General features: G+C 45.1%; 2 long non-coding RNA genes across 5 annotated transcripts in view; one reads left to right on the forward strand and one right to left on the reverse strand.

Moving 5' to 3' along the window:
* The window catches only part of LOC106984023 (uncharacterized), a 798,380-nt gene that overhangs the window by 236,091 nt on the left and 540,470 nt on the right, over positions 1 to 21,819 (forward strand). The window lies entirely within an intron of this gene.
* Positions 3,540 to 5,233, reverse strand: LOC113604357 (uncharacterized). The gene is made up of 3 exons (XR_003426257.2): positions 4,934 to 5,233; positions 4,585 to 4,651; positions 3,540 to 3,793 (listed from the first exon to the last, which is right to left on the reverse strand). It is a non-coding gene; the product is annotated as an uncharacterized LOC113604357 (long non-coding RNA).

A 21,819-nucleotide genomic window follows, 5' to 3' on the forward strand; every position in this document is an offset into this window, starting at 1 on the left:
AGGGTGTGGTACGTCGTCCGTGGTGTTTGTGTCCTCAACGGTAAATTCTTTTAGGATTTGCGGCCAATCAACAGAAAGCTGCTGAGCGTGGTGAGTGGGCCCCTTACCTAGTGATGCTGCAGGGAAGCTGGGAGGGCCCAGGTGTTTCCATTTGCCATGCTCAGTCCCGGTAGGGAGTCTGAACACAGTGCCCTTATGTTTCATTTCCTCCGACTGCATTTTCAAGAGGTCTCTCAGAGCTCTGTAATGCTTAGACACATGGTGAAGTCTTCTGGTGGGTTGTTTTTTTTTTTTACCGTGTGCTCTTAATCCTGAATTCTTCTTAAGGATTTCAGACCCGCATGTACGTGTATTCTGTGTTCAAGGCCCATGTTGTGCCCAGAATCCTCCAGTTTGCTGCCTCCTAATGGCTCCTGCAGAGCCTAATCTCGGTGCCTGTTTGGTGGGTGGGGGCCGTACAGGTTTTCACCAGCACCGTCCCTCTTCCTCCGACCAAGGAGTTGGGGCGAAAAAGGCAATCCTGTGGTTGGTCGGGGGTGAAATTCTGCCTTCACATAACCCAGGATGTCTGGGGCCTTCCTATCTGTTGGATTTAATCCCCCAGCAACTTTCTGAATAAACCTTCCGGTCGTGGTTCTGGGCTGTTGCTAAAGCAACTGACTGAGTGTTCACGTGCTGATTAAAAACTTTAAAACTCACAGAGGATCTTGTTCACGGGACTTTGGGGTCATGCCTTCACTCCTTTGATTTGGGAACCTTTTCCCGGAGCACATTCGAGCGTGTGGTGGGTAGATTCAAGAGGACCGCATTTGTTCTGGTACATTCCTCCCGTGAGTGGGGAGAATCTTACTCCCCTTCCCTTGAATCTGAGTGGCCTCACGACTTGCTTAACCAATAGAAGGCAACAGAAATGATATTCAGGGACACCGAAGGCCGGGTCATAAAAAGCCTTGCGGCTTCATCCCGGACCTCTTAGAACACTTGCTCTGTGGATATGTCCTCTGGGAACCCAGGCGCTAAGCCCTAAGGAGAGAGCGTATGCAGGCGGTCGGTTTAACAGACCCCATGTCAACAGCTGGCTTCGACAGCCAGCCTCCCAGCCCAGGCTCCAGGCTGTGAGTAAAGAGACTACCTTGGGACAGACCCTCCAGCCCCCTGGCGGGATTGTTCCATGTAAGAGATGACTCACCCAGCTAAATCCGTCTTGAATTTCTTATCCACAAAATTGTGAACAAAGGCAAATGGCCTTTTATTTAAAATGTCGAGGCAGTTTGGCATATAGCAACAGGTGACTAGAACACTCGATGTACAGAGATTTGAGTTCTTGGGAATATGAGGTGTTGAGAAGGGTCAGTGCACCCAGTCAGAAGGGAAAAAGAGAAGAGGGCTCTTTGCTACCTGTTTACAATTCCTCATCTTCCCCTGTCTCCTCGTTTCTTGTGGTCCAGCCAGTCAGATTAACTAATTTCCCAATCCAGTGTTCCACCTGGATATTTTTGTTAGCTTCAAAGTGGCTTTAGGAAATGCAGAAGCAGAGATTTTGAGGCTTGGGGCGGTTCGACCTTGGAGCTGCACCTTTGCTGGGTTTTACTGGGCAAATCTGTGTGGTTGTGAGGTCAGAGGGATGGATGACGCAGGCCTGGCCGTGAGAGCTCCGCCCTGTTCAGTGTCATGTGTGAAGTACAGTCGTCCCGTAGCAGCTTCCTACGGTCCAGAGTTGAGAAGGTTTCTGAGGCTGGCAGCAGGCTCAGGGGGAAGGAGCATTATCAGCGGTTTGTGATGTTTGACAAGGAATAGTTGGTGCTACACTGTGAGTTCCCTGTGGCTGGAGACCGGGCCTCTACGGGTGACCACTGGTTCTGATGCAGACCGTACACGGCTCACTGAGCGAATGAACCCAAAAAGGATCATCGACTCTGGAAAATGCCTGAGAAAATTTCAGTAAATTCTCGCAGTGGATCTTGGGGGCAAAGCCCGGGGAGCCTATGATTTTGCCCCAGTGGAAATTGGTGAGAATGGGGATGTGTACACTCTTTGGATTCAGAGAAGCTATGACGTGTGGTGCTTGGAGTGGATTTTATACCAGACCGTAAGCAAACACACACACATCCTGATAGGGTGGCCTAGTGACATGCACACGAGACATGAAACAAGAGAGCTGGTGTGCTACGGCCGCCATGACAGCACGCCATACACTGGGTGGTTTAAACGACAGACGTTTATTTTCTCACAGTCCTGGAGGCCGGAAGTTCAAGATCAGGGTGTCAGCGAAGTGCGTACCATCTGAGCCTTCTCTCCTTGGCTCGCAGATGGCGGCCACTCGGTCTCAGAGGGTTTCTGTGTCCTAATCTCTTCGTACAAGGACACCAGTCCTACTGATTTAGGGCCCACCCTAACGACCTCACTTTACTTTGGTCACCTCTTAAAAACCCCGTCTCCAAATACAGTCACATTCTGAAGTACCTGGGTTAGGTATGCAACATATGAATTTGGGGGAGTGGGCAACACAATTTAGCCCATAACATTTGGGTTTGAGTACTGGCTTTCCTACCTACCAGTCATGTGACCTTGAGTAAGATATTTAACTTTCCTGAATCTCGGTTCCCACATTTGCATAGTGAGAGTGAAAAATCACAGCATGTTGGATGGTGACCTGATGTGAAACACGCACACAGCAGGTGCCTCGTGTGTACCAACTGTGGGTGAATAACCGCTCCTTGCCTCAGCCTCTCGGTAACAGCCCCTTCTGGGATGGGGGACATTAATCTCTAACATTTATAGAATTACTTAGAGACTGTGAGGACATTTTTCAGATGTAGTTCATCTAATTTCAAAAATTGTGTCATTACTATTAATATCAAAACTGTTGTTAGTGCCATCATTATATTGATGTGACAGGTAGAAAATAGGTCTCTGTCTCCCATTGTAGACCCACTGAGGCTAAGCATCTTGTCCCTGGTAATAGCTTTCACGACCTCAGGCACTGGTAGTGGACTGTCTCACCCACCAGCCTCAGCTCTGGGAGGTCTGTGGCAGTCTTAGGATCAGGAACATGAGGGACATACAGGTTGTCAGGTCGAGTACTTTGAGTTGGAAGCCAGGGGTCTGTGGGGTCTGTCACGCTCTCTCTGTCTTGCCTTCCCATTCATTCTAAAATCAATTGTGCAGAAAACCCACTGTCTTTATGTGTCCTCTGGCTCCTTTTCTAATTTCAGAATTTGATTCCAGTGACTTCTTGTCAACTCTTAGTATAGAACTAAGAACTGAAGAAACGCCTTATCAAAGTTCAAAACTGTTATCTTGAGGTCAATGAGAAGGAAAACAACATCTTATCAGCTGGGAGCCAAGTTAATGTTTCTCCATTTATTTTAGCCATAGACGGGGGGTCAGAGGACTAAGGGGCATATGAGTAATGATAAAACCTCTGTGTACAACACGTGGCCTTACTTTGTTTTGCGGCTAAAGAGGCCTCTGCTTTGGGACTACTTTGAAGAGAAGAGTCACTTACGGGGGTCTGTTCAGGGAATGTGGAGATCATCATAGGAAGGACGGGACCCACCATCTTGCATGAGCATACCAGTAGCTGGATGTGGGTCAGGTGTTTTGTGGATGTAATGTGACTCGATCCTCCCACAAAGCGATGAGGAAAAGAAGGAAACCGACTGCAAACCTTGACGTGTGGATTCTTAATAAGGTCTCTGGAATCAGCAAGATTTAGGGTCAGATCCTGGCTCCGTGATCAATACGAGATGGAGGCCAAGTGTAATAGTTCTCCAAGCTTCTCTTCCCTTCCCTGCAATTAGAGGTGATATAAGTGGAGTGCTCAGCTTAAAGTGTGTTACATAGCAAGAGGTCAGTGATGGATAACTCACCTTCACCGTCATCACCACCGGACACCTCGATTATGTCATTTTCTAGAAGGCTCAGTGAAGTGGGGCTTAGTGTTATTTGGCATGGAAGATGTTTTAAGTTATGCCGATAAGCCTTCTTTGTATACTCTTTCTCCTAGAGAGGAAGTCACTTCCTTTTCAAGTCTTTTTCAGTCCTAATTATCTGAAGGAGAATATCACCATTTGGTGCTAATAGGACTTCCACACCTCTCTAATGCTTGTTAACAAAGAGAAATCAGGCCTGAGGCTCAGAACGCTAGACAGGGGGTGGTATATAACTAGAATTTAACAGTATGGCTTTTGTTATCATGTCTTCATGTCTTCTTTTTATAGATGGCAAATAGTAGTTGTTTCACACTCAGTGGTATTTGAAGCATCTTACATAACATGATTAAGGGAAAGGCTAGAGTAGTAAATTAAAAACAAGGAACGAACAGTGCAGATTGTAAACGGTTATGACAAACGTGGTGATGGTGCTACGTGGCTATTTGGAGATTGGAGGGCTGCCTCCAGACAAAGAAAGCAAAACGCATTAATGTTGGCTCTCTGCTCAGAATTGTAGCGGTTTTCCATCTCTTTCTGCTTCTCCTGAAAAGCCTGGTACCATGTCCCCTGCGTCAGAATCATCCAGGAGAGCCTAATAAACATGAGGTTCCTGGCCCTGTCCCCATGGTGTCCTGGAACCAGCTCTTACCAGCTCACAGGTGCCGAGGGGCCACTTCTGTTCCCAGCTTTGCTCAGTGACGTTATCACATGGGAAGCTGAAATTTGCCAAAGTGAGAATACTTACACCAGGAAATCAGCAAGTGCCGCAAAGCAGGGGTTTCTTCTTCCTCCTCTTCTTCCTCTTCCTCTCCTCCTCCCCCTCCCCCTCCTCCCCCTCCCCCTCTTCCCCCTCCTCCCTCTTTTTCCTCCTCCTCCTTCTTCCTCGTCTTTCTTCTTCTTCAAGAAAGCTGGTTGCAAAATTTACCAGCGCACCAACTGCCCCTACCCCGAACCTGCTGGGGCAGAAAGTCTGGAAGGGCCCAAATATCCACGCTCACTAGGGTGCGTGCCATCCAGGTGATTCTGCTGCTTGGTCCACGTTTTGTAGTCGCCGCCCGAGAGCCTCAGCGACCCTCTGGACCTGCAACTCTGGCTTTCACTAAGCCACTGCCCCTGCTCCGCCCGCCTCGTCCCCCAGCCTCTGTGGCCGTGAGGGCTCAGCTCTCTGGAGGGAAAATGCTGCCGAGGCTTCCCTATCTGGTGAAGCAGAAAGACACTGGACAGGGACAGAAAAAACACTCACTTAAACACAAAGAGCCGAAATAATTGCTGAGCCAATCTAGAAAATGACCGGCTAAGTAAATTGCTTTTTTGTGCGTAAAGTTTCTTGGAGTTTGCCCCTGGCTGCGGGGTGGAGGGAGAGAGCGGCTGCTTGCGAAGCCCGGGGCGGACTCGGAATCCCTGGCCAGGTTACACGGGCATTTCCTCCTGCTTCGGGTCACAGCTGCCTCTGCCCGCAGGACCCCTGAGCCTCCCTTGGAGGCTCGGGAAGGAGGCCAGGGATTACTGTAAGACACTGAGATCTCAGTCTGGAGTCGCTGTTGCGTTGGCTTCTCCAAGTCACGCTCTTTTGGTCTGGAATTCAGATCGACATGCAGCCTGCGAAAATGGTGGTCTAACTTTCTTGCAGATAAAAGCCGTGGGGATGTCCCTTTCCATCAGTAAGCACTTAACACGCGTTTATTGTGCTAAGGTGCTTTTCTTAAGAACATAATCGCAGCACCCCAGCACGGGGAGCATACGAGGCACTGTCACAAAGCCCCTTTCATACGATCACTTATTAAAAGCACATAATGAGTCTCTGAGGTACGTGTTCTTGTTCTCCACTGAGGAACAGAATTCAGCCGCTCGCCCACAGTCACAGAGCTGGGATTCCAGGGCGGCCAGTCTGCCCCGGGGGCCAAACTCTTAACCACGCAAGTGAGGCTGCATCTCCCTGCCGGCCATCGGCGTTCCCTGCTCGAAGTCCCGTGACACAGATTCTTGCTCGTGGTTGTGTGGCTGAGACAGTAAGACTCAAACAAGTGAAGAGACTAACCCGTGATCACAAAGGAAATGAAGGCAAGGGCTGCAAGGAGAAAAAGGACCGCAGCGGAGGTAGACGTATACGGATGTGACCATTCTGTCTGCACAGGTGGTGCTGCTCACATCCACGTGGGACGGAATCTTCAGGATCACAAAGCTTGAGAGCAGAAGGGACCGTGTGGGGTCCCCGCTGAAGCAGCTCCCCCTCTGTCGGGCTCTAGCTCTGTGACCCTAGCAAGTCCTTCAGCCCAAGACTTTGTCTACCCTCTTGTAAGATGGCCATTATAACATTCGCTCAAGACGTCGTCAGAAACATTTAATAAACGAGCGTGCACAGCCCTTCTAGCAAAATTCCTGACAAAGCACGGGGGAAAAATGTGTTGTTATTATTATTTCAACCCAAAGCTGGATGTTTTTGTGAGTTTGTTATCGTGGTGATTTACAGGAAAATCCCTCAAAGCCTGGAGCCTGCCTGTCCCCAAGGTTAGTCCTGTGATAAGCCCTAAACCCAATCAGGGATCTCTTCCTGGCTGGCATCCCACAAACATTAATGAGAGAGGGAGAGAGGAAGGGAGAGGGAGGGAGAGGAAGGGAGCCGGAGAGGGAGAGAAAGATAAGCGGGGGAGGGAGAGGGGGGAGAGACACAAGGTAGGAATGTCCTGACCCTCCAGAAGAGGCCGTCTGGACCCCAGCAAAAGTCCGGCCAGGGCCCCTGGGCTGCGGGGAGGGACGTGTAAGTCCGGCCAGGGCCCCTGGATTGCGGGGAGGGACATGTATTGGTTTTGTCTCCCCAGAGGAACTCTGTTGTTTGTCACCACCTAGTCTGACCTTAAGGTTGACTCACTTGCCCTCACACAGCAGCAATCTCCACGCAGAGCCAGCTGGGGATCAATTTGATCTCAGAGCAGTCCCTTTGGACCAAGAGTAAACTCCCCTTTCCTGTCAGAATGAAGGCTGTCTTGTCTCCCGCTGGACTCAGTAGACATTTCGGTTTCAATTTCTGATCCTAGAATGTCAGCAGTCGTCCAGATGTAATGCAAGAAGCTGCCTGGGGCTTCTTTTTATTCTTATTTGTGTTTTAAAATACTTTAGAATATTATAAGTGCAATAGTTGGCGATTGAAGACAGTTCAGAAAATACAAATAAGCCAAAACAAGGGAAAAAAATGGAACTACAAATCCTACCTTCCATAAATGTAAGCTATAGCTTGGTATTCTTAATTCACTTCCACTTCTCTTATAAAGTAAGAGAATAAATAAAAAAAACTATGCAATGCTAAGTGGTTAAACCGGCTGGCTTTCGTTGCTTCCCAAATGCACATGGATAGAAATTGGGGGCGCTTGCTTTGAAGTTTGAAAAGGGAAGAGCTGTTCCTGACCTCTTCTGAATAAAGGAAGACAGGGAATATTCATGGCCTTTGCTGGGGCCCACAGGAATGGTACATTGCAGAGTCTGAAAGGAAGCAGTGAGGAGCCCGGAGACTCCTAGATGAGCAGCAGCGAGGACAAAGATGGAGTTAGGTCTGCCAGAGGAAGGCTCTTTGCCACCCACAGATCCACTCCCTGGACTTTCTGATCTGCACAGAGAGAGAACGGGGAAGTCCGCTCTCACATGTTGGCAAGGCTGGCAGCGGGGAGGAGGGGCGGGCCCACCAGCCATCTGTTGGCAACGCTTTGGTAAAATCACCATGATTCAAGGTCCAGGTTCCTTTTTGCAGCCCCAGGATTGCCAGTGCTTTGCAAATGGAAGGGTTCACGTTGGCACAACCGGCCCAGTTTCTAGCCTTTGAGTAGCTGCACCCGCAGCCGAATTGCAATCAGGAGATTGCTCGGCGATTGTGTTACAAGAAAAAGCTACCGAGTAAGTGAAGCGGCCTGGTGCCTTCACCTGAGCCTTCCATCTCTGCCGTAAGGAGAGGGTGGCCAGGAGGTCTGCACGTTGAAGGCTTTTTCTTTTCTGTCTCTCCTGCTTACTGTGTTGGGGGGTTTGGAGACAGTAGAATGGGTAAGTTGCTTGAGTTACTTTGCCTCAGTTTTACCACCTGTAAAGTGGGAATGATGTAGGATCAACAGATGCTGTTTGATGTAAACCACCTGGCAGGCTGCCCTGCTGTTACCCAGAACCATTTTCTTTCTTCCTTTCTTTTGTTGTGGTCGTTTATACGTAGTAACGGGACCTAGTCGGTTACTCTTAAGTTCTTGCTGCGATCAGAGGCCATCCAGTCCCATTAAGGTGACACTCGGCCTTCAACTGAAAGCAGTTGCTGGCAGTCTGTGTCCGAAGCTGCCCCGTTTGGTTCCTGATTGTGAGAACCAGTCCAACTTCCCAGATCTATAGGGGAGGTTGAATGGTGGGATAATCCAGCAGAGGAGATGAAGAGATCCCAGTTTAGATTACTGCCTCTCGGAAGGGTCCACATGGTGAGTAGAGACTGGATATACCTTGTGATCTTCACTTCTGCCTCCCAGCTTGGTAGATCTCATGCTTTCCTTCAGGTCCCATCGTGTGGGGGAAACACACAAATCTAAGAGAAAATCTTAGCATCTCCTTAGAGAGGCACCACACTCAGACCTGACAACATATGACGTCAATGGAATACAATCTTATGAATCTCTCAGGTTGTGTATCATTTCTGAGAAAGTGTTTGTTAGCAGGCATTGAAATTATCAGCAGTTAGTTTTAACCCAGAAAGGAATATATTTTGCAGGCAAGCAGAAACACTTCAGCATTTTTTATTAACTTCAATTGACGTCTAGGGATTTGATGGTTTTCTTAAAGAAAGCTGGTTGGAAAGCCCAGCCATTCGTGTGTAAACTTTCCCCATTAGTCAGGCTGATTGCTCATGGACTTGCCCATTAACCCACCATTTTCTTCTTGCCCGAAGCCCCCTTTGTGGCCCTCACAAGGATATAGATCCTCTGCTCCTATATGCAAATGTTAGATCAGTCAATTCCTTCAAAAGCACAGATGCCAGTCTTAGCTACAGGGAGCCCAAGATGGTCGAAGATCTGTCTTCTCATTCTGTTTTCAATCCATGCTTTAAGGCAGCATTTTACAAAGCCAGGGACTTCTATTCCCAGAGGGACCTTTCCACTTTGGTACCTGTGGTCCAGCTGGTACCTAGTAGACAAGGCATTAAATAATGTTATCACACATTGTAAGATAATTATTTCCTTTTCAGTTTTCTTTCAATATTTCTGAAGGTGTCTCAGAGAAAAGGTCAGCGCGATGCTGGTGTAAATTGTCAGTCCCTTTCTAGGCTTGCCAATTTTAGCAAATAAAAATCTAAGACACCCAGTTAAATTTTTCAGATAAGCAACAAATATATTTTTAGTATAAGTATGTCCCCAATACTACATAAGCCATACTTACACAAAGAATGTGTTTCTCTGACATCTGGATATCTTGTATTTTCTCAGGTACTTCCGGCTCTTTTTGATTTCTACTAATGGCCCCTTTTCTTTTAAAAAAAAATTGTCTTTAACGTTTGTTTATTTTTGGGAGACAGAGGGTGAGTGAGGAGGGGAAGAGAGAGGGAGACACAGAATCCAAGGCAGGCTCCGGGCTCTGGGCTGTCAGCACAGAGCCCGACCCGGGACTTTGAACCCACAAACCATGAGATCATGATAGGAGCCCAAGTTAGATGCTTAACTGACTGAGCCACTCAGGCTTTCCTACTGATGGCCCCTTTTTAACAAACATTCGCAGACTTCAGGCTTGAGAACTATGCTTGGCAATGACGTCTAATTAAAGTTTAATAACAAGGTTTTCTTCTCACAATATTTATGTTTACACATACCTTGTAACTTAGGAGAAATAACTCCAGTTGTGTATTCACAGTAGGTCATTTAAAAATAAAAGGTGATTTTTAAAAGAAATTTAAGTAAAGACGAAAGCGCGGATAGATGAAAACGTGTTAGTACAGAGTGAATTTGAGTGTGGGCCAGAATGACTGAGGATGGGACTTGCTTCCTCCCTTTCGTTGTAGTTAGAAGTATGTTGTATATAAGCCTGGGGTAAAATGCAATGCGTGCTACATGTCCGAGGAATCCACAGCTCTCTCTGTGAATTCCTTTAATACGGGAACATAGAGAAAAATCCCCAATTGCCGGTTTTGTTTCTTGGTTATCCTGAGAGTCAGTGAGACTGGACTCCTAAGTGAAGAGATGCAAGCTTTTGCTCAGATGATTTTCTCACTTGGAACTCTTCTCTCTTTCTTCCCAACTTCTCCTAGTTCAGTGGTTTCTGCCCGTGTAGGGCCAGAGCGCTGAGTTCATGGGGAGCATGTCAGAAACACAGACTTTTCCGGCCCCACCTTGGACCACCAGCCTCTCTGTTGACAAGCTCTCCAAGTGATTCTGATGGGCCTTCCAATTTGAGAGCCTCTGTCGCAATGCCTACATCGAGTCACAGCCACAAAGCTGGGACTGCTGGCAATGTCCTCTCCCTTATCAGAATATCCAGAGCAGTTCATCTGAATTCCCTTGTTTTTTGTGGGCACTGTAGTTTTTTGCAGGCAGTGTCTGCTGTCCTGTTTCACCGTGAGCTCCCTGCGAAGAGGAACATTATAGATGGGTATCTAAAACTTCCTGAAGAAATATCAGAACTCTTTATCTGACAAGGGGTTTTTAAAAATGCATTCCTAAGAGGTCTTGAACATAGGGATCATTAAGAAAAAAAAATCACTAAACTCTTAATAGCCGTACCTTGGGCTAAAGGTGCAAGCAAGACAAGACACAGAAGAAGCCGTGCACATGGCTAAATATGCAAAAATATTCAGTTTCCCTGGAAAGTAAGTTAAAGCAAATTAAGCTATGAATAAAGCCACGTTAGCTATACAATTAGCAAAGATTTAAAAGTGGTAATAGGTTTGGCAAGAATGCAGAAAAATAAGCACTCCTATAAAGTGCTGGAGGGAGTTTAAATTATACAATTGATATGGAAAGTAATTTGGCAGGATGTAGAGAGAGCCTAAGCAAAGGTCATGCCCTTTGACACAGCCATTTTTCTTCTTGGGGAAAAGTCAGAAATGCATATGAATATTTATACACAAGTATGTTCATTGCAACATTATTTATAAATAGCAAAAATGTGGGAATGGAATGCATGCCAAAATGGTTAAATAAATTATGTTAAATAGAAATGATGGCACATATGCAGCCATAAAAAAATAATGTTTTCAAAAGATATTTAATGACATGGAAAGTTGGTGTCTTACAATGTTAAGTTAAAAAAAGAGCAAGATAAACATTTATATATACAGTATCATAAGAATTATGTTAAAAATGTGTGTGTGAACACACAAAAGAAAATAGACCAAAACATGGGCAATATTAGCTCTGAATAGTAGGCAATTTTTTTACTAGAAGATGCTGGGTCCCTTTATTTTCTTCTAGACTTTGTGGCATTGGGTAGACAACTGGTTCAACAGAACAAAAATGTGTACCAAAACAGATTCACATATATTCAGTTGGTTTTCATGGAACATCCAGATAAGCATATAGGAAAAAGTAACTCTTGACCCCTACCTCACGCCATGCTTAAAAATTGATTTGAGATGGGTCTTAGACTTAAAGGTTAAATCTAAACCTTTCTAGAATAAAACATCGGAGAATATCTTCAGGACTTGGAGGTAGGCCAAGACTCGCTTTAGTGGGGTGGGGATACAGGTATGGGGAGTCCCCAGGGTTAAATATATCCATCCCAAGTTATTTCAGATTTCGTAACCTTTCAGATAAGTGTCACACTTTTGTCTTCTTTTTTTCCCTTCCCTTCCCTTCCCTTCCCTTCCCTTCCCTTCCCTTCCCTTCCCTTCCCTCTTCTCTTCCCTTCCCTTCCCTCTTCCCTTCCCTTCCCTCTTCCCTTCCCTTCCCTCTTCCCTTCCCTCTTCCCTTCCCTTCCCTTCCCTTCCCTTCCCTTCCCTTCCCTTCCCTTCCCTTCCCTTCCCTTCCCTCTTCCCTTCCCTTCCCTTCCCTTCCCTTCCCTTCCCTTCCCTTCCCTTCCCTTCCCTTCCCTCTTCCCTTCCCTCTTCCCTTCCCTCTTCCCTTAAAGGATGCATCTCATAGGGAATTAATTGTTTGAAAAGAATGGGACGACCTTGTTGCATAGCACCAAGAGCCCCAGCTTTGGAGCCTGGCAGACGTGGGTTTAAGTACGAGCTCCTCTTGTAGCAGCATGAGCAAGCCACTCAAGCTCAGAGTTTCACAGGGTCATTTTACCAGTTAGGCAAAATCATGTGCATAGCGTGGCCAGCACATAGCATAGTGTCTGTCACATCATAGGTACTCGCATATCTGTTCCCTTCCCTCATCTCTTTTATCCACAAAGGTGGCCATCTGCAGGCTGGTGTGTGACACATGAGGAAGTAGTGGTTAGGGTACAGGTTGTGGAGTCAGGCCTTTTGGATTGAAGTCACACACACTCCCTGAATAATGGAGCAAGTTGTATTTAATCTCTCAGTGCTTTAGTTCCTTCATATGCAAAATCCTGAATTAACCCAGAAGGTTGTTGTACCATAATCTATATAGGACGCTTAGCACAGTGGCAGAACGTATAGTAAGTACTCGAGATGTTAGCTCCAGTACTCTTTCTGAAGAAGGACCATCTTCGGATGTTAAATAGCACCCCACTCTGATTACGGGATAGAGGGAATAGTGCTGAGGGCTTCAGAGGGCTGTCTGAGTCACAGAGATGCCTCCACTATTCAAGGCCATATTCTCTGTATTCCCAATGTCAATTAGATGCCGGAGCACATGCTTCTTGGAACCCAGAGTAACACCAAGGTCGTTCTACTTAGCCCAAGTGACAGCTGAATTATGAACATTTCTCATGTCCTCAGCTCTGGGTCAGGATAAATCACACTCCGTTCTTCGTTATTATTTTCATGGGGTCTGTGACACAGTCTCTCGAAATCATGTGGTGTTGAAACATTAAGACAAGTAACATCTGTGGGGAAAGCCCAGTATCAAACCAGAAGCCGAGTGTTTTCTGTCGGCTTCATTGCCCAGGCTGGGGGGGAAGCGATTTATAGAGTATTCCTTATTTATATCTGTGTAATGGCAACTTTGCTGGCTCCGAAGGAGGAATTATGAGCAGGTACATTGTCTCTGAGTGGCCTCTCTACAAAGAAAAAAGCCTCAGTGGATATCCAAAAAATCAAAGCAAAATTGAGTTACAGCTCCCACGACTTAGAGAGGTATAGGGAAGATGGTTTGTAGCTCAATGATGAGTAAGAGTTATATTCTCTGCACTCTGGGCAGGGGGATGAAGAAAATGCCATTGAAGGTAGGGTGTGCTGCATCCTGGCAGCCTCAGGGTCCCTGAGAAGTGCTAGATTCTACTTGTCTGATGTGAAGAGGGTCATCAGTTCAGCCAGCAGTATTCAGTATGCACAGCTACAATGGTATGGCCCAGAGAGAGGGCAAAAAGACTTTTCTTTGATGGTGAGGACTTACGCAGTCATAACTTTCACTGAGAAGGATGCATGTTCATAGATTAGTCCACAAAAACACAAATAACCCTCTTGTACTTTCTAATTACCCTTCGTAAAGCCCATCATGCATGTAACTCAGACCTTGTGTTTATATCTAGTACCATTCCTGAATGTAGGAGATACTCAGCAATTGAGCAGTCGCTTGAATTTGCTTGAATTATATCCTTTGCTCACAGGATATAATACTGCCTCAGAGGGCATTGTTTATTATTTCCTTCATTCCCTTTCCAAGAAGGTGGTTAATTCACGAGACCCTAGGGAAGAACCTGGGTGAAAGGAAATCAAGAATATCTCACTGGTGCTGTAGAACAAGTTAGACACACTGGGGCCTTCTTAGTTAGGAGTCTTTTGGTTCCAAGCAACTGGAATCGGCTTTACCTAGATGAACGCGGGAGGGAAAAGTTTGTATTATAAGGCTTTGGGGTAGAACATGATCTTCAAGGGCAGGGAAGGAGCCACTGTTGGTCTTGGGTTTAAATCCAAACATGTCATCAGGACTCTCCTAGGTCTTGTCTTTGCTTCTCTCTACGTACCTAGTCTTCCCCTCTTCTTTGCTGTAGTCTTTCTTTTCTAGCACGCATGACTGAAAATGCCCACCCACACGTCCACTCTCAAGACCAGACAGACCCAAGCTGAGATTTCTTTGTATCTGTTCTGTATTTTCCAGGAAAGAGACTTTAGTCCTTTTTGGGTCACATACCATGTGTCTTTTAGTTCCTTTTAGCCAGGGACCCACTCCTATTGCCAGATGGATAGAATGCATGGGGCAGGACAACTCCCAGCAGAGATACTAAGTATTGTGGCTTAATTGGTGGGTGTTCCATTTGTGATTCTAAAGCTTCAAGATGGCCTGTCCCTTCCCTAGGAATGTCAGAAAGGTTTGAGAAAGGATCCGAATGTCCCAACAAAACATCCAGTATACATCCAGTATACTTTCTTGAGTATACTTAACAACAAAACATACAGTATACTTTCTTAAGAGGCTAATGAATGATGCTACTAAGATAGGGGACCCAGAGGGTAGCCTTGTAACACAGACAATTCATGCTTAGGGACAGAACATCCCACCAGTTTGTCCTTGGGAATATGCGCTTCTGTCCACCTTCATGGCCATTACCTTCTTTGAAGTCCTCATCCTCTCCTACCTCAACTACTTGGTAGCCTGACTATTTGCCTCCCTACCTCATGGACTCCGTACTGTCACTCCTGTGCATTTCCTGAAGTGCTTTCAGAGACCAGGATTCCTAAAATTCAAGCCTGGCCATGTCACCTTCACTCTTGAAAATGTTAATGACTCTAGTAGCCCTAAGAAGTGCATATGCTTGACTTTACCCTTTAAGATACCAAATAGTGATTTCGGCCTCACTTCCTCTTCATGCACATCAACCAGAAGGTATATCTTAGGTTTGTCCAACTCAGCCACCAGGAAGGACGATAGAGTCAGAGCCCTGGATTCAAGTCCTCCTTCACAGCTAACTAGCTCTGTGACAGAGGGCAAGATATTTAGTTTCCTCCTTTGTAAAATAAAAATTAAATATAATACCCACACATAAGTTTGTAGGAAGAACTAAATGAAATAACCTATATAAAGTGCTTGAAATAATGCCTGGAATATGATGAGTATGCAGTAAATACTACCCATCATCATCATTGTTAGCATCATCAATAAAATTAACACCTTGTTCCAACAAACCATCGTTTTGATTCCTAGACCCTCAGCTCTCATGAATTCCAAATTTTGTTATATCACTCATTTCTCTGAAGCCAAGTTGAACATATTCTTTCAGTATGGCCAAAAGGAAGCTAGGAACTATGGATATAATGAATAAAACGCTGCCTCATTTATGAGTCCTTAACCATGTCTTCCTCAGAGGCACCTAAAAGATAAGAATAAATGTTATGTTTTGTTTGTTTTTTAAAGAAATAATGTCTTTTTTCGTAAGTAGAGTGTGTGGAGCATTCTAGTTCTTGACCTAGGACTGCTCACATAGGAACCCGCAGGCAGAGGGCTGGGCCCAAGATGGCTGCCACTGGGTCTCTGGAGCACAGGGTCTGAGCTGTAGCACCTAGCTTGTCTCCACTGTCACAGGGGAAGGATGTGGCAACCCTGTAATTCATTACCAGTGGAAATAGAACATCATTGCAGAGATAAGGACAACAATGGCTTTCTATCCAGTGATAAATTACTAACAGTCGCATTATTTTCCCTTATTTATATATGGGTCTCTTTATTGAATTTAGGGGGAGATAAATAAACGATCTGCCAAGCGTCTGGTTAATATTACTTCTCAGGGACTCGTTTTAGGCCCAACTAGACTCCTACTGATAATATCTGTAAGCTTTTCGGGAGGGAGAGACATAACATTTGTTTCTGACAAGAACCCTCTGTTTGCCTTATCTGTTTCATTTGAGAGGCCATCGACCCCTAGCTTCTTTGGTTAAAACAAACTCTTTCCAGCCACGGAGGAGTTCTTGAACTTGATTCTCGCCACACAACGTGACAGGGTGTTGTGGCTGCAAATCTGAGGTCCTCTGTCATATCCAGTCAGACTTAGTGCTTCCTGTTGGCCACCAGGAACCAGTGAGGGACATAGTGCTGAGTTTCTTCCCTATTGCATCGAGACAAGGATTCAGTTAGCCAATTTGCATATTCTTTCCTGGTAGGAATTGAGAGTTTCTTTTTCTTTTAATCACAGCATTTACATTTTTTTTTTTTTAATTTAAGGAGCTGTTGATACACATTGGTTTAGAAATGCACAGCTGGTCTGTGGCAATGAAAATTAGCCCTCAGCCACAATAAAAAAAAACAAATAACCCTAAGTTTCCACCAACATGCTGCGATCGGGCTGTAAACTCAGAGACCTTCTTTATTTTCAAGATCTGCCATTCTAATGTTCTGACTCTGTGCACCATGTTGAAGGCGTTTTTCTACAGGGTCCCGAGGAACCTGTGCTCCTTCTCTGCTGGACATTTCAGAGGCAACAGCCTCTGAGAACCTTTTTCTGATCCTAGGTCTGTGTCTAAACAGCTAACTGCTCTGTTCTACGTTGTTGGCACCCATCACGCCGCTTTGCTGTGTTTCCATACTCCTCATTCCGGGCAGTGAGTTCCTGGAGGACAGGCCACCTTCTCTCTGTATCTTCAGGGTTTAGTTCAGGGTTTGGCATGGAATAGGTGCTTAGTAAATATCCCTAGGCCATTGTGAACCCTAATGGGACAGTGTTTCTTTCCCTGGAGTGCTGGTCTTCATTTTCTTTCTTTGGCTTCGTTTATTATTTGAGAAATGCATCTCTGTCTCGCCAGACCATAAGTTCTGTAGAAGCAGAAATTGTATCTGTATGTATACACCATTTCCCCGATGTCTAGCACAGTGCCTGACATTTAGTTGACGCTCAACATATGATTACCGAATGAATGAATGAATGAATGAATGAATGAATGAATGAAAGGCACTAGGACTTCTGATGCAAGGCCTGTGCTTGTGGGGCAGTGTCACAGTACCATGTAAGTACCACATAGAAGAGGGCACATCTGAGTCAAGCTTGGTTCAAATTCCAGCTCCAACACATCTGTTGGGGAGAGACACAATGCAACAACAACAACAAATGTGCCTCCATTTCATCATTTGCCAACATGGGAAAAATCTTAGGGATGTTGATAAGAATAAATATCCAATGACTGAAAACTTGGACTTCACTTAGACGCACCATTCTGATGGTAGTGACTCTCTGACTCGTGTCCTAGCCTTGAGTGCTTCCTTGAACAGTAGTCAATATGCAGTGAGACAGGCCCAGGTGAGGCTTAGGAAGAAGTTCTGGTCCTGGGTGACTCTCAGCTTGCAGGAGTCATGGTACAGAAATGAGAGAGCCAGCTGGAAATAAGAGGCTATGTTGCTATGGCAACAAGATCTGTCTCTGGTCCCTTCAACTGTGCATATTCCCTGGTGAAGGCCTTGAATGGGCTGTCCTTGTTTTGACCATCAGTGGTTCCTTTTTCTCGGAACCCTCCTCACCTTATCCCACATGGCCCATTCATTCTCTTTCTCGGTTTCTCTCCCTCTTTCTCTCTGACCTTTTCTGCCCCTTCACTGATCCTCCAGTTGAGCTAGGTGCCAGTTTCCAGCTGGGATTGAACACAGCAAGAAAACCCTTCTAAGTCACAGGTGGGTGGGTGCATTTTGGGAGTCTGGCAACTAGCACTGTAGCAACAGGCCTTGCATCATCCCACCCAATTAGTGTGCTGGGTTTTTTCTAAACCTTTCTCTGTGTCCTGCGCGCAGCTCGTCCTCTCTCGTCCACCCGCCACCCAACCTCATGCAGGCTCACTGCGTTGCTCTGAAATCGCTGAAGGCACTCTGGCTAATGAGCTAACTTCTGGCTAAAATTCAGTTTCAACTCTGAAATTCTTCACGTTGCTACCAATGTTATTTTTTAAAAACCAAATTGGTGGCATTATATTCCCTTTATCCCATCCCTTGAATGAGTTTCTACTTCTCCCAGTTAAATTCCATATGCCTCATCCTGAGATTTAACGCTTTGGATGTGATATGCCTTTAACTCAGCTTTCTAGCCTCATTTCCCTCTGAATCCTGCTAACCCCCAACTCTGATGTTCCTCTAGACCCCTTCTGGGAGGGGGGCAGGGAGTATGGAACATCACTTGTATCTCCATCCTTCTTAATCTGTATTTGTGCTATTTTGTATATACCTTCCTTGGAATATAAAAGTCATGATCACCTTCAATTATCACCTTCTTTAGGAAATTTTCCTTGAGTCCCACAATTAAAATAAATTTCCCTTTGGTGTTCCTGGGTGGCTCAGTCAATAATCATCCAGCTGTGGCTCAGGTCATGATCTCATGGTTTGTCAGTTCGAGCCCCGCGTTGGGCTCTGTGCTGACAGCTTGGAGCCTGGAGCCTGCCTCGGATTCTGTGTCTCCCTCTCTCTCTCTGCCCTCCCACCCTTGCTCTCTCTCTCTCTTTCTCTCAAAAATAAATAAACATTAACAAAAACTTAAAATACATTTCCCTTTAACTTTGCTCCCAGAGCAATTTGACTGTGGCCCCCCTTAACCCATCACAGCTGATGTGGTTTCCAGAGCTATCTTTCCTTTCAGCGGCATCTTGGTCAGTTCAGGCCGCTATCACAATACCATTGACTGGAGGGCTTCAACAACAAACACCGATTCCTCACAGTTCTGGAGGATAGGATGTCCAAGGTCAAGGTGCTGGCAGATTTGGTGTCTGATGAGAACTCGCCTCCTGGTTTGTAGATGGCTGGGTTTTCACTGCACCTTCACCTGGTGTGGGGAGAGAGAGAGAAGGATGATCTCTCTCATGTTTTGTTTTTTTGTTTTTGTTTTTTTTAAGGACACTAATCCCATTCATAAGGGTTCCACCCTCATGACCTAATTACCTCTCAAAGGCTCCCCTTCTGAAACTGTCTCTTTGGGGTTTAGGTTTTGACATAGAAACTTTGAGGGGACACAAACATTCTGTCTGTAGCAAACCTCTCTCACTTCGACCAGGGAATGAGTTTCTTGAGGACAGTTTCTTGTTTCCCATCTATCCCTCAGCTCAGAGTCTAGGACACAGTGAGTGTTAATGTATCTATGGGAAATGGATTTTCATAGTTTTTCCATAGATATACCTTTCCCCTTTTATTGCCAGGTCCTTTCAAAGAACTGTTTTTTATGGAAATTTTCAAAGTACATAAAAGTTGTGAGAATAGTTTGGCAAACCATGTATTCATCATCCAGCTTCAAAAATCTTGTCCATTCTTTTAAAAGCAAAACTCTGCTTCAGACAAAGACTTTGGTGGTGAGGGGCATAAAGACACCATTCTGTAGTGTCCAATTAATCCAAATCAAGTTTGAGCAGAGTTTCCCCCCACCCCCAGAATATAGGACTCCAAGTGAAAAGATGTCTTCGTAAGGCAATTCTGGAGACAAAAACGCAATATAAGAACACACTTCCCAATAATGTGAAGATCTATGACTCTACTAAATAAAAATGTTCCCTTAATGTACTGTAAAAAAATAAAGCTGTTTGGCTAGATTTATCAACCTGCTCCAGGAGCAGAATTAAATTTCCATCCTACATTTTTTCCTACTTATTTAAAAACACCTGAGTTGTTACGTAGCTAGTCAGACAACTGCTTCATTATGTAAGTATAATACATGTCTGCCCTAGAGATGTATGGTTTCAAAAAAAAAAAAAAAAAGGCTTTGGTGTTCTCAGACCTGTTGTTTACAAGTCATTGTTTATGATTCCTAAGGAGACAGATGTGGGTACCATTAGCTACATGCTAAAACATTACTAAAGATTTTAAGAAATTAATAATGAATCTGATATTTAATGTAGTAGAGGTTCAGACTGAGTTCTCACAAAATGAAATTAAAGCCAACTCAAAATTTTGAAGTTATGCAGCTTGGAAATCGAATGGCAAGGAAGGCCTAGGACGGAAATCTTGATTCTCAATGGAATGGATCACCCTCGGAGACTCATGGTTGGCAATAACGAGTGTATGTGCATATTGACACGTCATTATATCGCATTCTCATTTTAGAGTCGTGCGAAGTTCATGGCCTTGAGTTCCAACAAACAGCGAGTGAGGAAAGGTTTTTCTCAAGTGTTTTCTCCTTCCATAAGCTCTTCACCAGTATTGCCCGCAGCTTCTAAACCGTGCAATTCACAGGCCATGAGATGATTGAAAACAATCCAACACAGAGTGCTAAAACAGTGACCTGTGGCCGCCAAACTCCTGGAGGGAGCAAGGTGGGAGGTTGGAGAAGGCTGGTGAGAAGCTACAGGTTGTGAAGGTGAACATCAGGGTGGGTGGGGCTTCCTCACTTCTTAGAGCCGACTCCAAAGTCCATTTATGATGGAACTGGGAGATTTGGAGTAAGCCAACCAAGTAATCAGTGGCTTCTTCTCCCAAAGGCTTCCATAAACCTGGATTGGTGGAGTATTAATTTGTTGGCTTTTTTATTTCCTCTTTTCTGTCTCAGTGTGAGCCCAAGAGAGAGCCAGAATATCACATTTCACTGGGAAAATCACTCCAAGCTCCTCTGAGCAGCTCTAGCTCAACCAACAATCCTGCTTATGAACATAGCACAGTGTAGATTCCTCATGAGCCTTCATCAACAACTAATTGATTTGCTTAAGTTTAAGTAATGAATGATCAGTCTCTCTTGGCCCTCTCTCCAGCTCTCAGTCTCTCCTGATCAGGACTGACACATCAACGTAATGAACTGCCTCCGTTCTCTTGTCTTCCAGTCATAGAAAACACCACCACTTCCAATTAAATGCTCTGTGATTTATGGAAACCTACGAGCTCATTTGCCTTAATTCTTCCCTCTCTTGGCCATGTGATCCCATTACATTTCTTCCTTAACATGTAGTGCTCCCTACTCTGAAATGACATGGGTTGTCGTGCCCAAAAAAGTTGGAAGAAAGAATGGGCTAAAGGAAGTCTGAAAAATAGTGATGGCTTCCTACCACTTAATGGGCAGTACCATGTTCCAAAAAAATGCCCTGGTCCCATTAGCGAGGAGTGTATTCATTATATTATTAAATCCCAGGAACCTCTATAACCCCCCTTGAAAGACAGTGTAGTGTCCCTGTTTTATATATATGGGAACCTGAGACATGGAGAGATCATGGGACTTTACTAAGGTTCCATAGCAAGTGGCAGAGTTGAAACAAGTGCCTGGTGCATAGTTGACTGACAGTCATGTTACTCATGATTACTCTTCTTGTTTCATGCTGTGGTTGGGTATCTGTGGTCTGTATACTTCTAGAAGCCTGGGAAAGTATTATTGGTTTCTAAAACCATTTTTGATATTTCAAACATAGAAGTGATTCATGCATTTATCGATGGGATGGAGCCACAATATGACAAAATGTGTTAATTTTCTTTGTTTGGGCTGGCATTTTAATAACTCAGAGCAACCGTCCTGATTATCCCTCCTGATTAGTGTACTAGCAACGTGAAGGAAGTCTGATTAATGTGGTTTGACACAGAAACAAGGCAAAGAAACAAACAAATGAAAGTTTAGAATGTGGGCTCCTTGGTCAAAGGAATGACAATATTCATGAGAATATTTGGTTTTGTAGTAAAGAGAGTATTGTTTTGGAGAGACAGAACTGATGTATGTGCAAAAGCAACGGACAGACTCCAGACACATGCAAACATGTAGACCTAAAAGAGGTGCTGTAGCCTACATGCTGCCTTCCCTTATATCTCTAAGAAATAATGGATGAATATCAGATGGGTGGGTTAGGTCAAGTTATTTAAATAGTGAGTTTGAGGGGCGCCTGGGTGGCGCAGTCGGTTAAGCGTCCGACCTCAGCCAGGTCACGATCTCG

Source organism: Acinonyx jubatus, chromosome E2, assembly GCF_027475565.1.
Source record: "Acinonyx jubatus isolate Ajub_Pintada_27869175 chromosome E2, VMU_Ajub_asm_v1.0, whole genome shotgun sequence".
NCBI classification, from domain to species: Eukaryota; Metazoa; Chordata; class Mammalia; order Carnivora; family Felidae; genus Acinonyx; species Acinonyx jubatus.